We start from the raw sequence: 26,855 nt of genomic DNA, 5'->3' as shown, positions 1-26,855 counted from the left end.
TCCTAGACCCTGACATTTCTCAGACAAAACACAGCCGGGCTCTCCTGGAAACCCCAATTCACTCAAGTCAAAGGCATTCTAGAGTGGGCCTAGCACAACCTGCTATTGTTGAGGGCAGCGCATATGCAAGGCATTGGCTCAGTTCCTTCCATTATGCTTTTCCCCCGATCACTCTGATCCCCCAGGTCATCAGATAAATCTGGGAAGATGCCCACAAGATCCTCTTGATAGCCCCTCTGTGGAGGAGCCAACCGTGGCTCTATGACCTGTCACAGCTGTTGCTAGCAGAGCCATGGCCGATCCCCTTGAGATGGGACATCCTCTCTCAAGCGAAGGAATGATATGCCACCCCAAACCCGAGCTCTGGGCTCTCCATGTATGGCCTCTTGATGGGAGTCAGTAGACCTTTTCTCAGAGAGTGTCGTGAATTCCATATTACAGGCTAGAGCTCCATCCACAAGGCACCTCTATAGCCTTAAATGGTCAGTTTTCACCACCTGCTGCACAGCCCAGAGTGAAGCCCCTTTCACTTGTGACATATCGCAGATATTGTCCTTCCTCCATGTCTATGTCGTGGCTATTGGAGCTTCTCATGCTCCTATAGCTGGGCAGTCTGTGGGTAAGAGCAACTTGGTTGTTCATTTTCTGAAGGGGTCCAGAAGGCTAAACCTTCATCGCCCCTTCACTATCCCCACATGCGACCTATCCATGGTTCTTAGTGGACTCAAAGAGCCGCCCTTTGAACCACTTCAAACTGCCAACTTATATTCTCTGTCATTGAAAACTGCTCGGATAAGGGCGCTAGCATTGGTTAAGCAAGTAGGAGACTTACAGGTGCTCTCCGTGAGCCCCTCTTGTCTTGAGTTCGGGCATGGCCTCCTCGTGGGGGTGGTCTAGTGGTGTGTCTATCGCAGAAATATATGCGGCGGCCAGCTGGGCCTCGCTGTCAGAATAAGCCCCACCACCATGGTCGGCTTTGCTCGATTTCCAGCCAAGGAGCAGGACTACGTCCGAGCCTCTGGTTCTAGCTTTTCCCCTAAACGTTCCCAGGCCCTTTGGTGCCTGAACTCTATGAGCTCATCAAGATGAATGTGACTATTGCATCCCCGAAATGTCTGGGATATTCTTAGGTGTTCATTACAAGCCCTTCTTTGTGCTTTAGATGAATACTCGGTCATCCTTCCTAATGGCATAGTACGCAGTATGAGGTTTAGTATTGAAAGGGAACGTACTCAGTTCCCAACGTAACCTCAGTTCCTCCTTTAGATATGGAATGAGTACTGCATACTTTTCCGTGCCATTCACAAGGACACCTTCCATTGTCGCTTCAGTCGAATTTAATCAGTTTGCCTGGGTAAGACGACTGCTTATATAGCCCCATACCCCGCCCTTTTTGGTGGCCCCGGGCACGCTCTGCCGTGCCGCCATTGGTTAGTTTCTGTCGAACTCCACGAACCAATGGTCATGCAGTTTCACTGCGTGATTGAAAAAGGCTTCAGAAATCTGAGAAAAAGGACTTTTCCATGTAGCATCTAGCCTAAGGCATATGATGCAGTACTTGCTCGGTATCTAAGGGACCCGATGTTACATTAGTAACAGAATATGTTTGTACTGCAGAAAAACTATTAAACATATGATAGAATTTCAGGAGAAATGTTCATAATGAGACATCTGATCTTTGACTGCAAGACTTTGTGATTTTGGCAAACCTGAATGCAGTTTGAGATATTTAGATCTCTTCTGAAACTCATGTCACTTGGATCTTCACACATGTGAAGTAGGAGAATTAGAAATGTAGCAGAAACAACTGAGATCTCAATTGTGATTTTTCCTGTGGCTGGTGATGATTGCCACAACTGTAATAATTTATTTCCCATAATAGTGGCTCTTTTCCACTGACCCCTGTGGCTGAATTATTAATCGCACTCCACCAGCCGGCATCCAAAATCGATCAATCATTCCATCAACCCAGAAAATCTTCAAGTCTGGATTTGTTATCATAATACACCACAAAACAAGCTGTGCCCTTCATGGAGCCATACTTGAAGGTCATAAGTTTACATTGTGACAGATTGTGCAGTTTAGAGGTGAAGTCATCGACATGAATTTGTGAATATGTCGCTGCACACTGAAAGTTCTCTCATATGCAGTTTTTGTGCATAAATGCCAGCTGACAGACTCTTACAGAGACAGATATATGTATAGAAGGATGCAATGCTCAGACAGCTCAGCTCAGAGCCAAAAGTGTGTGTGTGTGTGTGTGTTTATGTATGTTTGCCCACCTGTGTTGGTGTGTGTATGTGTGTGAGCTGATCAACTGGCGGCTGGAGCTTTGTAACTCTGCACAGCAGATTCGTGGATGACAAATAACTCCCCGGGAAGTCTTGGCGGCGTCTGGCTATATTTTTTCTGTGGGGTCACCTTGCTATACTCGCACAGTTTGCTTCTTACAGAGTGATAAATTCAACAGTTCATACATTGTATCAGAGAGACGCTGAAAAGCTGCAGCTGTGAGTTCATTTATTTGGAACTTGTATCAGTTGAACTTATCAGTTGAAGTGTTACGGAGAGACCTAGAACAGATATACTACAGTTTTTTTCTATTTAAAAATGGTCAGTGAAATGAGGTGATACATTTTCTGACAATACTGATCAATTGTATGTTAAATGTTGAGCAAAATGCTTTTTAAGCTTTAATTTCTATTCTTTTTACTTTAGGGATTGTATTATTTAAAAGCTTTTTTTTTTTTTTAGATTTACTTTTAAAGTTTTCTAGAGCATGTAACACGACATTGGAATGCAACATTTTTCCAAATTGAAAGTGTGAGTACATTTACTGAAACGTTTTATTTTTCGGTCAACTATTTTTTTTTTTTTTCGTATTTAGTTACTGACTGTAGGTTTTTAAAAGCTATTATACTGTATGTAAATGATGTTTGCAGTAAATTAATTCTCTCATCTCCTCCTCTCTGGGTGTCCGGATATTAATGCTCAGCAGTCATCTCCTGTTCTCTGGTGGCTTGTGTTCGTGTTGTGTGTGTTTTATTGATGTATGACTTTGTGTCTGTCTTTATCTATGTAGTACTTGCATCCAATATTCCAAGTATATAAAACTAAATAGGAGAACTAAACAAATCAGTTATATGGGAAAATCGTAACAAACAAATTCACTCTTTCCCACTGAGAGAGAAGACAATCTTTATTATGTTATTCAGAATTTTAATAAGACAGCAAGGTCACAGCAGTTCAGGCAAATGAAGACGGTGCTTTTAGTCATTCCCAGTGGGAATCTGGATGATGCGCTGCTTCTAAACAAACCAGGATGAAACGTGGGAATCAGTTAGCAAGACTATCAGTCAAAGAGCAGGTGTTTGTTTTTTTTAGCTTTGAGACACTATTATAGTTATTAATATTGTGAATTAGTTTTTATTTAATACATTATTAATATATAATTTTGTAATGTTTGGCCTCTATTTTCCTCATATCTGGTACAGAAGTGATGTTGAGTTGGAAGATTTTGAGTTCATACTCTTTTGTAAAGCATTTTCAAAGCAATATGTTTGTAATCAAAACATGATGTATTTCACCAATTCGTTGAATTGAAATCAATTTGCTAAAATGAATTTGACTTTTCAAAGCTAATTGAGAGAGATGTAATAAGACAGCATTGTTGATTTTGTTTAAAAAAATTTAATGTGAAACAAGAAATGTAGTATTTAGTACGCTACAGTACAAATGCTGAGGAGCCGCCAAACCTCAGTAATTCACTAAGTGATTTTTTTTTCTGCATTCAGATTAATTTATTTGTCTTAGTTTTCAAATGCATCTGCTTCTCTGCAGAAAGTTTAGCAATTTTTTTTTTTTTTTTTTCAACATTTTGCACTTGAATAAAAAAAACATTTTGGTTTTGCATTACAGCCACAGGCAGGTTAAACCGCAAATCAGCACAGACAATGCTTAATCTTTATCTGCTACAGTATGTGTATTTTTACAAAAACTAAACTATTTTGAGAACAGCTGAGCTATGTCACACCACTGAAGAAAATGTAGTTAAAAAGATCCCAAAATTTGGTCATCGTTTACGAACTAAGTATTTAATTTTTTCAAGTGAACGCATGTAATGTATTATTTAGGTAGCACTTTACAATAATAAACTAGTGCGTTAATACACTTTGTTATATTAACTAACATTAACTAATTGAACCATAAGGAAAAGTGTTATTTGTTATTAAAGTAGCCTCTATATATATATATATATATATATATATATATATATATATATATATATATATATATATATATATATAATGTTCACAAAAACACTTACATAAATTAAAAAGAGAAGCAAGCAAGTGTGCATGATTTGGCGTTGCAGCCAATACAAATAGTAACTCTTTACCTAAATCCTGCGTTTGGACCAGATTAGTCTTGCATAGCTAGTCAGCTGAAAGTCTGGTCTGGTCCAACAACAGTTCGTTTCATTCAGCATCAAATTTCAGGGAGTGGAAATGTCAACACAATAACACACCAGTGAGTAAAACTCTCAAACGTATTTTAAAGATTCTATGCCGCAAACTTTAAACATTTTACATACTTTTGTATATCCAGCATTTGGTTGATCCTGATGAGCGCTCAGCGTCACAGTTGTAAACTCGATGGCTTTCTTCTTTCGTGTGGTGGTTTGGTACCACAGCCTTTTTGTTTCCAGGCTGAACGTTAAAGAACGCGACACACACATCTCATGGCAATCCTGTATATTCAACCAATCCGATGATGACTTCGACATGCCTGAAGTTTTTCCACTTTTGTGTCCCATATGCATCAAACGTTTAGGCAATGGTCCATGGGTGTGATGTCTGAGGCTGAGACTAGGACCAGATTGTTTGCAAAATCACACGTGCTTCTGAAATTATCATCTTTTGCTATATAGTGTAGTAGTTTGTGTGTGTCAAGTCAAGTTAAGTCAACTTTATTTATAAAGCGCTTTAAACAAAATACATTGCGTCAGAGCAACTGAACAACATTCATTAGGAAAACAGTGTGTCAATAATGCAAAATGACAGTTAAAGGCAGTTCATCATTGTATTCAGTGATGTCATCTCTGTTCAGTTTAAATAGTGTCTGTGCATTTATTTGCAATCAAGTCAATGTTATCGCTGTAGATGAAGTCATATGTGGCCGCTTGTCAAGGATTACATTTATTTAAATTCAGAACAGAATTTTGTTGTATACAGCATGCAAAGAGCGCTCCCAATAAATGTATAAAAAATTGTCACTCATCACGACTTCACAACGTTCCAAAAAACTAAAACAATGAACGTGACCAGACGATGAAACTTTTTATAATGTCTTTGTTAGAAAGAGGTTATGTGCATGATAGAAATAAGCACTCGACAAAAAATTGTGACTTGAGCAGTGAGTGCGTGGATTCTAACCTGAACACCTCTGGTTGGTCGTTGGGTTTTAGAAATGAACAAACATGTCTGTTATTGGAAGCATTGCTCACCTCTGTGAAAATGCATTGTAAAATCGTTTGATGCTTTTTATTTCATTATGCTATTATTATGAAAAAAACAGATCTTAGACCAGGGGTTACGGGCAGCTTTTCCAAATAAACGCAATCAGAAGTAACAGTGGGCAGTTGTATTATAAGACTATTATACACACTAAACTCAAGTCCGACTGTCTCTCTCCTCTGGGGGGGGGGGGGGGGGTTTCTTCTCTGAGCACAACAAAAATAAATAAAAAAATAACTCTGAGAGTGAGTAAATCCCAACAAACATACATCCATAATATAATTCAGATGATTTTAAATGTTTGTTTGGTCGGTCTCGTTTGAAAGGTCTCATCTTCGCTGTCTAAAAATGCTCGTTCCCTCATTAAAATCATTCTTGGAAAAACTGCAGAGTGCAAAGTCCAAGTGCAGAGAATCAGAGTCCTGTAATAGTGTTTGACCTCTGTGTCTGACCTCTGACAGCAGCTTACGTCTCTTCATGCCTCTGTCTGTCCAGCTCTCCTCACAATAAAGCCGTCCATTAGACAGAGAAATGCCACCTGCTCTCGCCGGATGTGTTTTATTTGCTGCGGCATATTAGGTATGACAGGCAGATGGAATAACTCATCAGTGTGTGTTTGTGCCACTTGCAGACTTAATGCACCATATGCGGCTTATTTATTTAAGGGTTTTCGTGGCCAAGCCAAGCAAGATGTCTCTCAATATTTTAATCACGTAAATGTATTACATTAACAGACTTTATGCATCACCATGGCAATGTGAGTAATGAATTGGTACGGCTCATTTTTCGTGTTTTTACATATGTGAGGGCGATATTATAGTGCATTTGCTGCCAGTGCTGTGAAACTGCCAAAGTCATTAACACCTCATTAATGCACTAAGTGGCAAGACACTTTATTTGTTCATTCATCTGCACTCTGATTAATTGCTTTGTCTTATTGCTTTTTTAATATAATCCTTTGTTATAGGAGGTCAGAGTCCTATCTGCTCCTGTGTAGAAAATTCAGCAGAATGTCATTGTTTGTTTAGTCACTATTTGTTTTTGTTTTTGGAAAAAAAAAATGATTTTGCTTTATAGCCACAGGAAGTTTCAATCCACAGAAAATTTGAAATTATGACACATCTAAATAGTTTCTACTGTAGCATTTTACATCAAATCTTTATATTTCATTTATTTTATCTTGAAGTTATTGATTTATAGAGTAATAAGATATTACTTTACAATTTATACTTTATTTATAAAAATTGATATATTTATTAACATAATTTTTAATCATTATTTTATTATTTTTATTATTATATTAATGATAATCATCATCATCAAATAATCATAATAATACCACAAGCAGGTTATGGCATAGAAAAAGCCAAAATTATACATACATTTGTGTTATATCGACATATTTTCTAGCATTTATCTTTATTTATTTTTATTTTTTTATTGTCTTATACTGAATAATTCAAATGTGCGAAAGCAGCTCATGTATGTTCAGCTCATGTTCAGCTCATGTTCAGCTCATGTCATCCGTCCATCTTATTTTCATCCACCTGTCAAACAGAGAAACTTTTCACCATCAGTTCAGTTCATGATGGATAAAATCCATCCCACCCTACATATTCTTTCTCATTGAATATCCCATTTCACTTGTAAATGCATCAGACTGAAAGCAGAATAAGCCGCGCGGTGATCGATGCTGTCTCTGCCTGCAGACACATGTGAATCCAACCAGTCACTGAGCAATCAACTCACGCTCCTCTCCCTCTTTCCCTCTTTCACGTTCACTCTCTCTCTGATGGTACATTTAATTCCCTGATATGTAATTAAATCTCAGGATCAAGGTTGTTAGTGCATCGAGTAGTTATTTGGGAGACATCTGTGGAATACATTCTCTCATTCTATTCTTAAAAACAAGATTTTTACATTTCTAGTGAAAAATGTTCATGTAGAACTCATCACCACAGCTGTGGCTGAAAAGTTGCTTGTTGGTTGCCTCCCGGCCATTGTGAAATGTGGTTTAATGAGTACAACGTATAGATTATTAATGCACACCAGCTTTGAACATTTGACGCATGTGATAGATATTAAATTGATCAAGTAAAAACATGACAACTCATATGAAGCTATACTTTCAAATAGGAGCTGGAAATCAAAAATGTATCATTGTTTTAAAAAAAGAATAATAATTATGAAGCAACACAACTGTTTTCAACACTGTTAATAATCAGAAATGTTTCTTGAGCAGCAAATCAGCATATTAGAATAATTTCTGTAGATCATGTGACACTAAAGTTGGAGGAATGAAGCTGAAAATACAGCTTTGGTCAGAATTATATTTTTCAACATATTCACCTAGAATTTTTTTTTTTAATTGTAATGATATTTCATTTTTTACTGTATTTTTGATCAAATAAATGCAGCCTTGCTAAGCAGAAGAGACTTCTTTTAAAAACAAAAATCTTGCAAACCTCACATTTTTTAACGGCAGTTCACATAAAATCAGAATATAAAAAGAACTACGACATCTATGCTTAGAATTTGAATATAAAATCAGCGAATAAACAGAATCAGATTATTGATTAGATGGAAAACACAATCAAATCAAGACACTTCAGCCCACATGAACATCCTGATCAGCTCTAAATACTTCAGCATAACCTGTAATCTTGCATAATATTCTTAGCCTTTAGCAAACAATGCTATATTAAATATTAAGTTGAATATTTCATTTTATTTAATTGCAAATGCGCTTAATGTAATATCATGTAATACTCATGTAATATGCTGCTTACTTCATGATGTTTTGCTGCTGGTGAGAGTATGATACAGATGCGGTCAGAGGTGTTGTACATTAAGTTCTTGACACACTTAATATACTGTGGAGAGCTGTACATTAATGTGATCCTAATCACATGCTTGGGCTGTAACTCTATTACCTGTTTAAGTTACTAATGTCTTATGGGAAACTTTGTGAGTGCCCTTGGCAATACATTCTCCCAGATGTGTTGTATTTCCTCAGTAGATTCAGAGCGCAGTGACGGCCGTCTGCTGATTGAAGCTGTGTGTGGGAGAGTTTGCAGGAAAGTATATTTTTACATTTTCTGAAGGAAATATGAGTGGTGCTTGCCTGATTCTAGGCAGTTATGGCTGGCTGCCAGGATGCTATTTGCTCACTAAGGTGTTTTAAATGTGTTTTTTATGCTAAATGGTAGCTGGGGCTTTGCTATGTGCTTGCTTGTGAGTCTGAAGTAAAATATCCAAACCTGCAACTGGAACTATATAGAAATTCTGGTCATAAATATGTTTTGACATTGTCCTGCACCTGATATACTGTCCTGGTGAAAATGTTACGTCTTAGAACTTTGTGTATTTGATTAGATTTGATTCAGTTTGGTTTGATTTAATTTAATGACATTTTTAATTGTATTATTTTATTTATCATTTTATTTATTTAATTTCTATTTTATTTAATTTACTAAATTTACATTTTTCAGATTTTGTCCTCTATATAATATGAATAATTAATAATAATAATAATAATAATAATAATAATAATAATAATAATAATCAAATACAATATTTTCGAAATTCTGGTCCTCAAAAATGGGTTTTAATTAACTGAATTGAATTGAATTGAAGATTTGGTTATTTATTTAATATAAGCAATATATTTATGTTGTCCTGAAGGCAATACTAAACATTATCTGTGAAATTTTGGTCCTTAAATATGTTTTGAGGTCCCACCATGCCTATTTTACTGTCCTCTAAGTGAAAAGGGTATCTCAGAGATTCGTAAATTTTTATTTTATTTTATTTTATTTTATTATTTATTTATTTATTTTTTATCCTCATTTAATGTGTGCAATAGTAATAGTTATTTCCTGTGATAATGCTTTCTTGAAGGCATTATTAAAAATAGCTTAAATACCAATGCCATGAATAAATCTAGTAATAGAGTTATAATTTTGTGCTTGCACCTTCCGCATTTGATGGCGTTATGGGAAGAATTCTCAGTGTGCTCAGATAAGACTCAGAGTAAATACTGCGTGTGGATCTGTTGTATCTGTGTTCTCTTTATCAGAACACACAGACAAGAGCAAAACCTTGAAATGTCATTGCCTACGGCTGCAGCCACAATGTTATGAATTTAAGATATCTGGACATTATTCAGTTGTTGTCCTGTGCATGTCACGGTCAAAGTAGAACTATAGAGGGAGAGTGAATGTGTTTTTTTTTTTGTAGATGCAGTGAAGCAGTTTGTCTTTGGCTAGCAGACATACTGAGAGCATCTTCAGAGACTGACATATACCGATAATGCTTCTGTCATTTTGATAATGTCGGCCACTAGACAAAGCTTTTAGATGATGATCGTCCAATTATTCTATGGAAATGGGATCAGCTAGCAATGCAGATACGATTGGGCTAAAATCAGGGTTTTAAATAATGTGAACCTTTATGTGAACATAATACTGATTTGGAGGCCATTATTATTAATGGCAGCAGTCTAACTGATCCAAGTCTTCAGTTGTTCATTTTTATAAGACTTTTTCAGAGAATATGTGGAGTTTTTGGTTGGACTGAACTAAAAACACTTGGTAATCACACACACACACACACACACACACACACACACACACACACACACACACACACACACAAATTAGTACTTCAGTGGTACTTCAGTGGTTCTTTGGGGTGGTTGAGGTGCTACAGAACCTTTTAAGCCCCAGTATAATTATTTAAGAGCATTATATATAAAGGCTTTAAGTACAGTGTTATGAAATATTATTTGTTATTTTATTGTTATTTAAAATGAATTGGATTAATCAGAGCCAGAGTATACGCCGATTGCACATGATGGCGCTCACATGGGTGACATGCTTTCATACAAACATCTTGGCATGTTGACATGAACAATGTGAATAGTTTATTTGGTAGAAGATGCTTCAAGGAGAGATTTCTGGAGGATTTTGAGCATGCTGTAGGGAAGCTTTTGAACATGAGGAGAGGGAAGTGTCGCTCTCTGGACATGCTCCGTTGAGAGATCTCGGGCCGTTCCCGATCACGGCTCCAGCTCCTCGCTCTCGCAGGGCGTATCATCTCAGAGAGACTTGCGCCATCGTTCTGTGTTCATGCCGTGAATCAGAGCTCTGTTGCCATCTGTTAGTGCCAGTACCTTCAGAAATGCTCAAGTATGTCTAATATTAGTGTTTTTTTTCCTCCTCTTTCCCAGCGCACATCCCATTGGAGGCAGTGTCCTGGGGGAGGCCATCTGTCAGTGTGGCTCTAGGTTTGGCCGGACGTCGTAGGGGACGCTTGTCCAGCTCCTGTCTCAGCATTACTACTGTGGACATTATGAAAGCAGTGATTCGAGTAAATGATTTTGGGCCTCTGACCTTGCTCACATCATTTTTATAATTACAAAATAAGTTACATCATCTTAATGCTGATAAAGATAAAACCATGCATTACAAAGACCAATATAGCCACATTTGTTTGTGAGGAGAGAGGCGAAATCGTGCAAATAAGTGTAATGTGAGACACAGTGAGATTTGCATGCTGTGCTGGCAGCCGCGTATCGCTGATCTCTGTGCATGAGTGAGAGGATGCGGAGCTGCATGTGCTTATTAATGTGTGTGTGCTGTACAGTCCAGGACCAACTAAATAGCTGGCTGTCACTCACCACACTAGCTTTATATGTTAAGAGAACTGTAGCATTACAAAAACAATCTACTCTGCCCCCCCCCCCCCCCCTCTCTCTCTGTTGAATAGGCTACACCTGTCTGATTCAGATAGCGGGAGGTTTTATCATCCTAGCTATTTTTCCAGTGCAGAAATGAAATGATAAAGTCAGCAATTTGGAAAGCACAGTATGTGTGTTGTATTCACATACAGACTGAGGACGGGAGAAATAAGCATAATCTCTCACTTGCTTTTTTTTTTTTTATCTCTCACAACGCAAACCATTTTCATATTGAAAAGGTGAAAGTTTCATTGTTTATGTTTGGAAATATTGTGCAAGTACATTTTCTTAAGTGCATGGATTTAGATTAAAGCTGAATAAAGTTACATGAAATTCTGTGTACAATTAATTTTATTTATTTCATTTGGTTATTTAATTTGGTTTCATTTTGGTTCAAAAATACATTTTGCCTTGGAATGGAAATGAAATGAAAATTAATACTGTAAATTTAGATTTAATTTAACTTGAAATCTTTCTTCAAATCTTGTTTTTGGTAAGTGGGTGTTTATTTATTTCTTTATTTATTTTTATCTTAATGCATCCTTGTGCCCTAAAAACAGAACTACTTAACAGTATTCACAATATACAGACAACAAATACAGCATGCACAGCTAAACGTCTATTAAATGACTGTATTTTTAAATTAACTTCTTAGTTACTGGAACTTTAGCGTAATAGTTGTACATTTGATGTCTTTTTTATAATTTATGAAATTTGGAATATAATTGATAAAACATGCATAGATGCTGTTTTGAATGTGTATTGTTTTCTAATCTGTTCAAACTTGTTCATCCTTTCAGCCTCATGACATATTTATTATATGATCTTTTGTATTAATTGTTTATGGCTTGCTGGCATGGTCATTCTCTTATCACAGATCGCTTTCTTTGTGCCATGTTTCACAGGAACTAAATGTCATGCTTTTTTTAATACATCAGGCCTGCCATGAAAAGAATAGCAATAAACCTGCAATGATCTGAATCAATTCTTCGTTAGTTTCACTGAAATTTGATGGGAAAGAACTACACAGACATTATGATTTATTACTAAAATCTAACATAAACACTGAATTGTGCAAAAACATTTATTTTGATAATGTCAAATGTTTTTGTCAATTTGTCAATGTTGAAATTAGCAGCTTAGCAGCAGCTTCACTTTCCTGTAAATTTGCTGAATAAGTGTTAATTGTTTATGCTATTTATGTTAATGGCTACACCAATAGGATTTTTTACATCGTAAATGCAAAATCTGAGACCAAAATCTTTAAAATATTAAATATTTGATGGTTTAAAAGATGTCAGAACAATTCTGTATTAGTTACTTGAGCTAAGAGTGAAAGCTGCAGTGTTTGAAGGAAGACCCTTAGATGACTTTATTTTTGTCCTGACATTTTTGCTATGGGTTTCTTTTCTGGTTTGTGCTGGGAAACAGAAATACAGACAGCTGTCATATGTCAGCTCAGACAGCATGTTCTCCAGCATGAAGCAGCCAGGGAAGCATTCTGACTGCAGACAGACAGTATGTGCAACTGCGGTGCTTTGACAGAAGCTTGTTTTCTTTTGACCTGTAATCATACCCATCATCCAGCAGTAAAGGATCTCTGTTATCTCCAGAGCCTTGCACGAGTTATCCAATCTGGGCCATTAGTGCAGAGTCCTGTGCTACACGGCTTTGCATTCAAGAGATTAAAAATTAATCAGTTTGATGTCTTTTTTCTATCATGCACAAGTTTGGATAGAGGGTGAAAGAGAAACTCCCAGTGCTCAGTCTTACAACGTGACGTCAGAAACCTGATCGGCTGAGGGAACGCTGAGAGAGAGAGAGAGAGAGAGAGAGAGAGAGAGAGAGGATAAACGAGATGTGCAGATAATTATGATTATTAACGAAGTCAGTGAGACAGAACCCATTTCTGAGCTGCTAAGGGCGCACAGAAAATAGCTCAGGAAGAAAACTGTAGTGTGAAGTGACGGCTGGTGCATTAGTGAGAGAAAATGGCCAAAGATTGATGTTATCATCAACAATAGGCTACAAATGACTCCTGACACAGATGCTCATTGTACTTTATTACATTATTAGACTATGATTCTACTTGATCTGACCGATAAAAATCACTTTTTGTGTAACATGGTGTACATTTGGTCATATTAAATAACATATTAGACTTGATTCAAACCAGTTAATGTATTTTCAGGTTATCAGGCAGAAGATTTTTACAATGCAAAGTGCAACAACCCATTCTGAATATTGATCAATTGAAGGCTAACTTCTGATTATTTATTTATCCTTTTGATAAAGTCTAATTTGCATGAACACTGTTACACAGTGATGAGAGCATTCTATCATTCGATTATATTGCTGTGGTATCTTTTAATCACCATGATATTTTGGGGCATGATTTTCATAAATTTCATCAGATGCTTAGGGAGTGAGAATGATTTAGCTTTTTAGCGGTCAATGGATTTGTAATATATTTCAATAAAATAATAAATAAATATTTGATATTTTTTTGGCTAGTGAAAGTTCTGAACGGCTGGTATTTTTGTAGAGGTGAGTTCAAATTGATCGATTAATCATAAATTTCAGACCCTCATTTGATTTTTTTTTTTCTTCTTTTACATAATATTTGTAATATGTTGGGTTACATGTTCCTGAAGACATGAGGTCAGTGCATATGTAAGTGTCCTAATAATAGTATAACTTTCTGATGGAACTATGTGTTTTTCTAAATAAATTTAGATTTAATTTCTTTATTGTCATTGTGAAAGTTGCACCAAAATTCTATGTAGCTCAGTCCAGTCAGCCGCATATAAAAATCTAGATAATCATAATTTAAAAAAAAAATGTCAGGTTGGATGAGTGTTTGGGTAACCTCTCTGGAAATGATTTATTCATTACTTTTGCGAATCCATTTGGTACTGCTAGCAGTGCAAAATGACACACTGTTGCTTTAAGTGCAGAAAGCAGCATTGTGAGGACAGTCATTTTTCAATGACAAAGAAGACCCGAGGAGATTAACCGCTTTGGGACTCCAACTGTCATGAAGGAACAGTAATTCCCAAGACATCAGCTATAAAATAATCAGGGTTGGATTTAGAGCACAAGCAGTTAGTTTATGCTCTACAATGGGATGCTCCATGTGAGTTGACAGAGTTGATTTCATTTATGGGGTGATGTGAGGTCTTGGGCACCGAGGGATCTTATTTTGGTGTTGTGGCACACATTTGTCTATATTTAATCTGTATCATAATTCCTTATGAAAAGAAACACAACATGTCATTCTCACTTCCCAAAATGCTGTTTGAGTAAAGAGCACTGAGTGACTGATCCACAGGAACCATCATTTCATGAGCTGATGGGAAGCTTCACGCTCAATCATCAGTGTAATTACTGTCCCTCTTATTCTTCTTTCCCAGTCTCTCTTTCCTCCTCTCTGTGGTATTTAACAGGGATAGCAGCCCAAAAAGTATTTAAACCACTTAAATATGTTTAAGCCACACTTAAAACATGACGTGAAAAAAAAAGCCTCTTCAATAGGCCATTTATTTGGTCTAAACTTAGTACTGAGAAAGTGTGCAACTGCTTATGTTTAATTGCTGTTCACTTTCGGTGAAGTCAAACATTAATGCATACTTTGTATAGTCAGAGTTATAGTCTACTTCCTACAATTTGGGGTCTTAGTTTTTTATTTAAGATTGCCAACTATTGGGTGATTGGAACGTACCCCTAAAAGTACTACAACACTTCAGGTGCATCTGAAATCACATACTGTCTGAGTAGGTACTACATTTGAATTTGAACTTACTTCGCAGCCATACTGTACGGTACTGTACTTTTTTGACTGTACTAATGCATAAAATACAGTAACATGCTGTCATACAGTATATTTTAGAAACATTCTAAGTTCACATACTTGTTCCTCTTAAAAACTATGCTACAGCCAGTTATTCTACTTTGAAATGTGTGTTCCGTGCAAGAAAGTCCATTTTTGTTTTGGTCTGTGTGACTCCATCAACTCCTGATATATCCAATAGTATTTTGACTCTCGGCTTGCCAGTTGGCGAGGAAAAAAAAACAGTATATTGTCATGGAAGCCAGCAAATAAACTAAATCTACCCGACCTAAAAAGCCTCTGGATCCGTTTAAAACCACTATGAAAAAAAAGTATGTTCTATATGTCCTCTTCTAGGACACCTGTGTGAACTTAAGGAGTTATTAAAAACCACAAAAACACAAAGTGGTAAGGTTAGTTCCACTTATTTTGTCTAATGCAAAATGCATTACATAATTTTTTTAAGTGTGGCTGCTGTGACTAAATAGTCATTTGGTCCACCGTGTGTGATAAAAAAATAAAAAAAATAAAAATACATAAATTAAGATGTGTTGTATTTCACTATATATGATCATAGTGAAGAAAAGCTATGTTTCTGTATTTAGAGCGCTGTTTCTTGAGTCAATATGATCAAACGCTTGTTTGGTGTCTCACCCGTATCACTCTGAGTAGAGCGCAGGAAGCCTGCAGAGTATTTTCCCCATCAGTGACTTCTCAGTTTACAGCTGCCGTTCTTTATCCACTCTGCTTCTTTGAATTTCAGTTTAGCCTGAGCTCATTTGAAAATTGCAAAGGTTCAAGAAGTATGTTTTCCCTGAAGCTCTGCCCCTTCTCCTCCTCGATTCCTCTTACTGTCACTGTCATCAACACATACAATCCTCCAAGAAATGTTTCTTTCAGTTAATCTCACGAAAACATGTCTGAGTCATGTTTTTAATAATAATAATAATAATAATTATGATTATTATTATTAATATATATATATATATATATATATATATATATATATATATATATATATATATATATATATATATATATATATATATATATATATATATTGCATTATAATTATAATTTATTTTTTAAATATGTCATGGAAATGTCCATCTCTTGTAGTTGTACTTTATATAATTTGCATATTAACTAAAAATGCTTCATTGGCAATCATTTTAGTTTTTATATAACATTCATCAACCTCAGAACCATAATACTGAATCTGCCTTCTTGGCCAACAAGACTTCAAATTTAATTAAAGCATGAAAGAGCGGGTGGCCAATCCCCTTACTGACAGAGGCAGGGCTTTGAAGACTCTTGTGCACTAATGAAACTCTGCCAGACCTGATGTGATTAGTGGGTGTGCTGCTGGCTTTAACTGAATTGTTGACCCCACCCATCCTTGTGTGCAGGTATAAAGTTATTGAGGAGCTTGATCTTGAGGTCAAAGGGCGCAGCAGGCTCTGAGAGTCCGACTCTGTCCCTAAGGGCTCATGGAGGATGATGCCGAGCTGTTACATTGTTTACCATCTGTACGTGTGAGCTCATTTTAGACCCTAACTAATCAGCCAGATTAGAAAGAAGCAACATAACAACCAATGCAATCCATTAGTGTGCGTAAACCCAGTTGACATGGTAGTATGAGTACAAGGAAATCATTTCATACTGCAAGCTGTAATAATTAAATTATCTGAAGATTGCTTAAATCAATTCAATTTACACAAAAACATTGGGTCTCATTCACTAATAATTGCATACGCACATTCGAACTTCTCACGAAAACTCTCCACCTAATTCACATGAGCTTGTTCTTAAACTTGTTCTTCTGTTAATGAATTTGGAGTCTTGTAGATGAGCGCCCGCATGCTCGAGGTTAGTAATTAGCATAATGCATGCCCAAACCAGCTCCATATAAGGGCTTTCCACAAAGCGGCACTTGTACAGAGAAAGACAATTATGGCATCGAAACATTCATTCATAATTTAAAAGTGTATGAACTGGCGTAACGGGCACAGGTAAAAAAAGAAGCATGGGATATGGTAACACATGCCGTTAATATTGTTTCACCAGAAATTCGGACGGTTACTGAAGTAAAAAAAAAAAAAAGTGGTTTGACATGAAGTTCGAGGCCAAAAGAAGAATTTCAAGACATGGGTTGGAGGGCAGGGGCCACCTGATCTGTCTGCCTTCGATGAAAGAATGGCTGCAATTATAGAACAGTCAAGCTTGAGTGGCATTATAGAAAGGAGTGAGGGTGAAAGTGACCTAATAATACAGGAGAAATTACAACACGGTAATTTGTTTAAATCAAAATCTTTATTTTAAAGAATGTATTCAAGTAATCTACTCAAAACTTCCGGCTTTTACAGAACATCCACAAACAGCAGATGCAAGTGAAGCTGAAGTCCAACCATCTACTTCCCAATCTACTGGTGTTCGTTATACCCCTTCACAGAGGCGCACCAGTGCACGAGTCCTGACCGACGAGGTACTCGCTAGTCAAGATGCCCTCCTCCTTGCCGAGGTGACAGCTGGCCTACGGGAAATAAATGACTCACTGAATAAATTGATAGCATTGCTTGGCTATCACAGAAGTGCATAAGTGAATAAATATTGCGGCAAATTTCTGTTTTCTGGTGCGTTTTAATATTCCTTAAAACTTTTTTGCTATCGTTAAAAGCACTTTTACAAATTCCATTTGCTTAATTATAGAAATGCACTGTAGCAAACTACAAAAGCTATTTTGAAAATAAAACGTTGTATCAACTGAAGGCGTGCTTGAAGCGCTGCTTGGGCTGGTGCGTGCATCTCGTCACCCACAGATTCCGTCTGTGCGTGTGGTCCATAAGGAGCAGGTATACCCCGTGCCACTGAGATGTTGTGCAGTAAACAATAAAACAATCTGACAGATTTTCTCTGGCCTGTATAACAGCATTCCACCAGCTGCATCCAAGCACATCCAACAGGATTTGAGTAACCTGATTGTGCGTTCTATCACTGAGCGCGCACGGGCATGTTTCAGGTTGTACCGCACTTCTTGAGGGGTCGTTGGGTTGGCTATAAGCCATGTTTTGAGACCATAACCCCTGTCACCTACAGCAAGCATCATATGATGAACCTTTATTTAAATGAACTAAAAATATTCTGGGCACACTTCTGCTCACCAAGAAGCCATCCCTCTTCACCACCCCCAGCTTGCAAGCGCTGTCCTAAATAACTGTTTTGTAAAATAAAGAAATCGTGAGTTCCTCCAGGCCAGCATGCAACAACATTTACTATGTTACAGCTGGCATCACAGACTATTTAAATGTTGATGGAGTGATAATTTTTTCTGTTCACATAGTTTACTGCATTTGCGGATGGTGCTTTAATACATACATGGGTACAGTCTATTGCACTGATGGTATTAGGTATGCCACTGATCTCATAACCCCCTCTTAACTACAATCTGGTGTGCCACGTCATAAGGAAATTTTACATAAATTGGAATAAGACCTACAAAAGCTTTTACCACATTATGAATTGCATGGCTTATAGAAGGTTGGGATATTCCATCACGATCCCCAATTTCTCTTTGAAATGTTCCCGTAGCAAGTAATCCGTAGGCACATTTCACGCAAAAATATGGGCCTATGCATATTTAGTGAATGAAACCTATTGTTGTATAGTCCATACTGCTATATATAAAGTGTCAGAGGACTTTGTCAAGTCATGTCTTTGCATTAAAAGACATGCATATGCAGAGTCAATGCAAACACATCTTGCTTTACAATGTGATCTGACTTCAACACCTGGAGAGAGTTGTTTTAATCAACTTCAATCAATTCTAGATTAATTTATGAAAATGTTCAGTATTGTTTTAAGCTGGTCACAGTAATGCAACTAACTGTGGACTCTGGTAACTCTGCTGTTTTAGTCCTTTTGGATTTGACTGCGGCCTTTGATACGGCCAACCACTATATTCTATTATGTAGACTTGAACAGTGTGTCGTCATTAAGGGCATAGCCTTAAATGGTTTCAGTCATATTTGACAGACAGAAGTTTTTCTGTTCACCTTGGTGAATTTTCGTCATCTGCTGCCCCTCTTTTTGGTGGCATCCCCCAAGGGTCAGGTTTTCTTTGTGTATTTTATATTTTTAGAAAGCACAATATCTCCTTCCACTATAATGTGGATGATGTACATATTTATTTGCCTGTCAAAACAAATGACAAAGCTTTCTTTCTGTCATTACTTAATTGCTTGAGAGATTTAAAAATATGGCTGGATCAGAACTTTCTTTGTCTTAATGAAAATAAGACTGGTCGTCCTGGGGATTTAACTGCTTGTTTAGATGAACTTGGTAAATTAGGTTTGTATGTTCGTCCATTTACCAAGAATCTCGGTGTGATTTTTGACAGTGCTTTTAATGGGAAAACAGATTAGTTATGTTGTAAAGGCCAGTTTCTTTCAACTGAGATTGTTGGCTAAAGTCCAGCACTACCTTGCACGTAAGGAGTTTGAAAGTGTAATTCAAGCTTTTATAACTTCTAGACTAGACTACTATAACTCTTTATATGTAGTTTTTGATCAGTCATCTCTTCAATGCTTACAGTTAGTCCAAAATGCAGCAGCTCTGCTTTTTACTGGGACTAAAAAGTATGGACACATTACCCCTTTGTTAGCTTTACTACACTGGCTTCCTGTTCGCTTCAGGATTGATTTCCGAGAACTAGATTAAAAAATAAAGGTGACTGAGCTTTTTCAGTGGTGGCACCCAATTTGTGGAATAGTTTACCTGTACACATAAGAACTGCTCAGACTGTTGGAATTTTTAATTCATTACTTAAGACACTCTTGTATTCCATGGCTTTTATTTCAAGCTGAGCTGAGACATTGTGATGTTTTTACTGTACTTTTCTTGTTTGTGTGTGTTGTTGTTTTTATTATTTATTATTATTATTATTTATAAAAAAAAATTGGACATTGTTAAAGCACTTTGGTCAACCATGTTGTTTTTAAATGTGCTATATAAATAAAATTTAACTGAACTGAACCTACATTTCCTTTCTACAACTTTCACTCAATGATTGTTTTTGGGGTTTCTTGGTACTTGTGTTGTTGACAATGACAACACTGAAGCTAATCCAAATAAGGGTGACTAAAATAGATGACAGTTGGAATAGGATATGTCACACAATTAGGAATCGCACTGCAATGTTCAATGCAAGAAAGATTCGCTGCATGACAGGTTGTGCACTGTAAATTATGCTCTAGGTTATGCATTGATTTTGATGCATAGCATAATTATGCTTAAACATCCAGTCATAGAGCTGAAGGATAGAATAAATGAGATTTCCTAGATAGTATCTTGATTAATGTTTTTATAAAAACATCCACAATATGGCATTTTTCCCATTATCTGAACACTGTTACTGGCATTTACTTGACAGAGTTTGAGTCTGCTTTCTGTTCTTTATATTTTTGTGGCTTTTACATATTTAGATATTCACTTATTTTTGAGCAAAGCGACGAGGATGTTTATTTCATTATTTCGAGCTGGCATATTTGTCTGTGCATCAGCCCACTCAGGGGAACTGAGCTGCTGGGAGATTTAGATGAGCCATTCAGTGTTTCGTTTGCCTGTGCCTTATCTTTTTCCCATTCAAAAGCCATGGATAAAAGATTTATGTCCTATAGGGCCCAAGCTATCGGCTCCCCTTTTTTATTTTGGTTGTTTTTCCTTTAAGACCAAATGAAGGAAATCGTTTTTATTGGATGAAGTATCAATCTGTAATATCACAGTAAAAATCAATCTGTAATATCACAGCTCACTGCCAAAAATATTATCCATTGTACCAATCTGAAATGCTTGAGATGTTGTAAATTTCTACCTGTTTTGAAATGCCTGAGAGGCTGTAAATTGAAGAGGCAGTGCAGAAGAGAAATGTTTCCTCAATGCCTGAAAGTGGAGAGCAGGTGTGTGCTTGGTAAACCGGATTGCAGCACTGATCACATTGTACATGCTAAAAGACAGTATGAGAAAATCATATTTGAGGGTGTGTGAATGGACATAAATCTATGTAAGTAAAATGAACTTTTTGATTAATCCATTTGTCTTACATTAATTTATCCTTAATAAGATTATGGGCGGGTCTGTACATTTTAATGAGAGACTGAATAACATAATCTGGTTTGCGCTCTATGCAGGGCTTGTTATAAAAATCAATACAGTGTCTTCCGGCACTCTGCGCAAGGTCAAGAAATGTCATGTGTTTGTAATATTCCGCCTCCATTTCTAAGGATTCCAGTAATAAGTATTGTTGCAGCAGAAGTGCCAAAATACTGAATACTACTAAATAACTGGATTGATGATGAATCCATTCTACATACATAAATACATTTATATATATGTACATCTATAACTTTAACTTTCTTTTTGTGTGTGTGTCAGTTATTTGGTCATGGAGAATGCCATTAACACTTTGCGAACATTTTCACTGAAGACATAAAGATACATTACCTAAATCATTAGTTTAATCATTAGCTATCTTAAGGGCTGGTCACACCAAGGATGATAACTATAAAAATAACTATATTAGCGTCCACACCAGCAGATGATAACATCTGTTTATTCTACATGCACGCTTGTCTGACACTTTAAATTCTTTAAGCTTGTTATAGCAGGATTGATTCTGATTGGCTGTGAATGTTTTTTTATCTTTCATCAGCTGGGAAAAAAAAATTGTGAAAGTGACGATTTGTTTCTATATGTCTTTATTGTTATAGCTGTAGTGTGGACACTGCTTTTATTAAATAACGATAAAGATTTTTACAACTATATCTTTATCGTTATCTTTATAGTCACTGTCCTTGGTGTGAACAGGCCTTTAACACTGTGATGAGTGGGGCGGGGGCGAGAGACGTGGGAACAGGAGCGAGGCCGGTGGACTGATTGGAAAAGAGCGACACCTGCTCGACCCACCGGTCTCGAGTTCCACGGAGGAGATGGAGGGATATATGGACGAGAGAGGACCCGGCCTGCGTTTTAGTTGTGTTTGGTTTTTATTTGTGTGCATCAGTCATCCGTGAGGGGCTGACTCGCTGTTTTGTGTTTATTTTGTAATTAAAATATCATTGGATTGTCTGCCGGTTCCCGCCTCCTTCTTCCCGAAGATTATGAAGTTTGTACATTGCTACAGTGGTGTCGAAGCCCGGGAGAAGGAGGGACACGCTGCTGAAGGAAGTGTGCCGCCATGGACGCTCGAGGCAGTGGGCTGGAGTTGCCGGGGACGGGCGAGCTCGCTGCCGGCCGCCCATGATGTGGAGGGGCAGCTGCCGTCCGTGAGGGAGCGGAGGGGTCAGCGCCGTTCTCGGCTAGAATGTACGTTTTGATTTGTTTGCAGCAACAAAGAAAATACTTGCAAACAAAGCCAAAGAAGAATTAACTGTTTCAGAATGAATTGGTGTTTTCGAACGAATCGTCAATGACTCACTTAACAGTAAGCCACTTGTTGCCACCTACTGGCGTAACGATTGAACCCGCAGAAAGGGTAGCTTTAAAATCCACACCAATACAGACATTTAAATACAAACATTTAAAAGTCCCAGTGCTTTTGAACTGTTATATCAGCACTATTGGAATGCTGCTTGATCAATCAGGTTCAACTAGAACTACTTTTAATTTTATGGATTTAATATATGGAAAAGGAAAACGCCACCGTTTTTCTATATTCCATTATGTTCTTCCTTTAACTTAGATAAGTTGATATGTACCTCTCCTGTCTCAGTGCATGCACTCAGCCGTTGTAGCGCGCGGCACCACTATGCTAGCTTTTATTTTAGCACCATTCATTCCTTAGGATCCAAACAGGAATGAATTTAGAAGCCACCAAACACTTCCATGTTTTCCCTATTTAAAGATGGATATACAGGTCCTTCTCAAAAAATTTGCATATTGTAATAAAGTTCATTATTTTCCATAATGTAATGATAAAAATTTAACTTTCATATATTTTAGATTCATTGCACACCAACTGAAATATTTCAGGACTTTTATTGTTTTAATACTGATGATTTTGGAATACAGCTCATGAAAACCCAAAGTTCCTATCTCAAAAAATTACCATATCATGAAAAGGTTTTCTAAATGAGCTATTAACCGAATCATCTGAATCAACTAATTAACACTAAACACCTGCAAAAGATTCCTGAGGCTTTTAAAAACTCCCAGCCTGGTTCATTACTCAAAACCGCAATCACTGCCGACCTGACTGCTGTCCAGAAGGCCATCATTAACACCCTCAAGCGAGAGGGTAAGACACAGAAAGAAATTTCTGATCGAATAGGCTGTTCCCAGAGTGCTGTATCAAGGCACCTCAGTGGGAAGTCTGGCTGGAAAAAGTGTGGCAAAAACACTTTTCCGTGTTTTTCATCTCCACCAACGAAAATAATTCCAACAGAAGCCAAAACATCAAGCTGTACGTGCCAGAAAGCCACACAAAGAACAACAACAACAACAAAAAAAAGCTTAGCCAACACTGGGGAAATAATGTTAGTGAGGACTCTTATGTTTTTTTTCTTAAAATGAGGGCATAGCAGCAAAATACAGCGCACAAAGCAGTTTGTCTCGACATGGATCTCTTTTTTTCAAGGTGGCAATGATTACACAGTACCTCGGGATGCCCTAGAAAACAGTGTAGCCTACTATAACATGAAATACACCCACACACACGTATACAGGACGCTTCCGGTGTCCGGTGTGGAAAATGAAGCGCTCCAGTTCGCGCGTGCTCGTGTGTTTGTGGGCGCGCGGCAGACTGAGCGCAGATCCAGAGCTCGTGAGGCGAGCGCGCAACCTGTCCGCACACAGCGCGCGAGGAGGAGAGAGTCGGTGCCGAAAATACTCTTATTGTTATTCTATGAAAACGGACCTTTTCAGGCACAACACGTTCTTGAAGGATATATTATACTTGAATTTTATTTTGTGTGTGCGCGCAAGGTGTCCGTGAAGAAGAAATATCGGGATTTGAGTCAGGAGCTGCTGATTTGAGGAGTATTTTATCCCGTTTCACTTCTGAGGAGAAAATAGTCTCAGCTGATGCCAACGACCAAAGAAAATATAGAAACGACGCTAACCAATGAGGCGCTGAAGAGTAAGTTGAGTTGTTAACATTCCTGTTACAGTTCAAATGTGTTTTGGTGTTGTTTTATTTTATTTGGAAAGCACAGTTGTTGTTCGACCTTTCACTTGATTGACATTCATTGGAAGCTAATTTGGCTGTTATTTTTACTCTCTCTCTTTCTCTCTCTCTCTCTCTCTCTCTATTTCTCCCTGTTTTATTTAAATATATTATTCGATTAATATTTGATTAGCATATTTTATTAATACATATGTTTGCTTGTCAGTTGCTTGTTCTATATATAATTGAGCTCGTCTCTTGGTCGTGTATCAGCATCATGTGACACTTGTCAGATCTTCAACTTTAAGATTTAGATATATCTGTTATTTAAAAAAAAAAAAAAAATCAGTTCGGAGACGTAACTGTGACCTATCATAAAACGCGAATGTTAATGCTGTGTCAAGCACGTAACACAAATGAAGTGCGTGTGGTTATTCTGATGGACTGCACACACTAATTCGTATTGCCAGTATAGATAATTATATGAAAGTGCAAAATGTTTAACGTGGACACACGGTAATGTGAAGTGTTGTCATGGCTTGTTGGTTATGTGATGAGATGTCAGATTGGGAGTCTGGATGAGAGAAACTGGAGGAAACCGAAGGCTGCAGCACTGAGTCATGGGCTGGTCCGCGCGCTCCATCTCTCCGTCTCAGATCGCATCTTCTGTTCAGTTCGCAAATGACATTTTCCTGTCAAAGACAGATCGTTTTCAGAGTATGGTCGTTCTGTTAATGCTAATTCCAGCGGATTAATAATTGGGAGGCACAAACCCAATCTGCTGCGAGATGTATCCTACTGTAAAACAAACCTGTGTAAATCGACACTGGAGAAGCCACCACATCAAAAGACGACATGATGACTAATTATCTGCATTCAACTTCAAACCTCGGTTTGGGCTGTAAAGAAATGATCACGATGGAGGGTTAGGTTTGCAACTATTACATTTATTATTTTCTCATATTCAGAGATTTCTTTTCTTTTTTCTTTTCTTTTTATCAGTGTTATTCAGAGAAGTAAAATATGCTTCCTTATTTTATATACGTAGTAGCAGTACACTTTTGATATCCTATGCTTTTTTATTGCCAAACATTTGTCTATATATCTATAATAAATAGCTGAAGGTTTATATGTGTGTGTGTGTGTGTGTGTGTGTGTAGATTTATTCTTGTAAATACTTTAAAGAGAGAGAGAGAGAGATGCAGAAATGCTGCTGTCCAAAGCTTTTTTCTCTCCTGATCTGCAGATGTTTCTCCAGTGTTTTTGGCTTGAGGTTTTGGCTCTAACACCATAACACTGTACACATACAAAAGCCATTAAAGGAACACTCCACTTTTATGAAAATAGGCTCATTTTCCAACTCCCCTAGGGTTAAACAGTTGAGTTTTACCGTTTTTAAATCCATTCAGCCAATCTCTGTCTGGCGGTAGCACTTTTAGCTTAGCATAAATCATTGAATTTGAATAGGCTGTTAGCAACTCGCTCAAAAATGACCAAAGAGTTTCTATGTTTTTCCAAATTAAAACTGGACTCTTCTGTAGTTACACCGTGTACTAAAACCAACGGAAAATGAAAAGTTGAGATTTTCTCGGCTGATATGGCTAGAAACTATACTCTAATTCTGGCGCAATAATTAAGAAACTTTGCTGCTTTACCATGGGTGCACTAGGCACAGTTATATTAAGCAGTGCCTAAAAATAGTCCTCAGCTAGTTTGTTTAGTAGAAGTGTTGAGTGGAGTGTTCCTTTAAAAAAAAGAGGGGAGGTTGTCTCATCCATTTCAAATCTGCCATTTAATTGCTGAATTAAATGCCTTTCTGTTATGTGAAAGATAAAACTGTGCAGTTGTTACAAGCTATTTCTTCCAGACTTGACCCCTAAAACTGGCCTTTGATGATGTATCCAAAATGCAGTCACAGTAACTGAGTCATAATAAACCAGTGCATTTAAATGTCACCACATGAATCATATTTATAAATTACCTTACAGTACATTTTTAATAAAAAAGGAAACTTGTTTTCCCAATCCAACCTTGATTTTATTTTATTTTTGGGGACTAAAAAGGCCTTCTCCTAAATTAATTTGGGAAGTAAGTGAATTTGTCTCTTAAATGTTGGATTCCCTTTCAGTATCAGTGTTTATTGTTGATGCACACCAGGCCTGGACATCTGTATCCGTTTTGAACCTATGGCCTAAGCTGATGATTTCCAATTATGGGTGGAGATGTGCAGGCCACAGCAAATGCAGGAAAAACACAGCTTCAGCTAATTAGATGTTGGAGAGCTGCTCTTTTACTCTATCCAAACAGCATTTCTCTCTTGCTCTCTCTCTCTCTTAGCAGCTCTATCCATGCTCATTCAGGCTCTCCGTGCTGATAAATGATGTGTAATTTCAGTAATGAGTGGGAGTGTAAACATATGTGGAGAGAGGTAGTTTTCCCCCCACCTTTATTTTATGATGTACCACAGTTTCTCCATGCCATGACAGGGTGATGCAGCAGGTAAAGCCCCTCACAGTAATGGCAAGTGCAGCTACGCATTGAACATCTATCTCTCTAGTAACGAAGGTGTCTGAAATACGACTTGGATGAAATATCGTGAGGTCAGTGTTTGTG

General features: G+C 37.3%; 1 protein-coding gene across 17 annotated transcripts in view; it reads left to right on the top strand.

Moving 5' to 3' along the window:
• Positions 1 to 23,880: 23,880 nt before the first annotated feature.
• LOC113050982 (receptor-type tyrosine-protein phosphatase F-like) overlaps positions 23,881 to 26,855 on the top strand; it is a 183,904-nt gene continuing 180,929 nt past the window's right edge. For 9 of the 17 annotated variants that reach the window (XM_026214519.1, XM_026214510.1, XM_026214509.1 and 6 more), the window contains exon 1: positions 23,881 to 24,215. The gene's annotated coding sequence lies outside the window, so the exon portion shown is untranslated. The remainder of the gene's footprint in view (positions 24,216 to 26,855) is intronic. The other 8 variants (XM_026214518.1, XM_026214522.1, XM_026214517.1 and 5 more) reach the window with 1 other exon arrangement.

Source organism: Carassius auratus, chromosome 31, assembly GCF_003368295.1.
Source record: "Carassius auratus strain Wakin chromosome 31, ASM336829v1, whole genome shotgun sequence".
NCBI lineage: Eukaryota > Metazoa > Chordata > Actinopteri > Cypriniformes > Cyprinidae > Carassius > Carassius auratus.
Note: the sequence above shows the minus strand (reverse complement) of the source record. Positions and strands in the feature narration are given on the sequence as shown.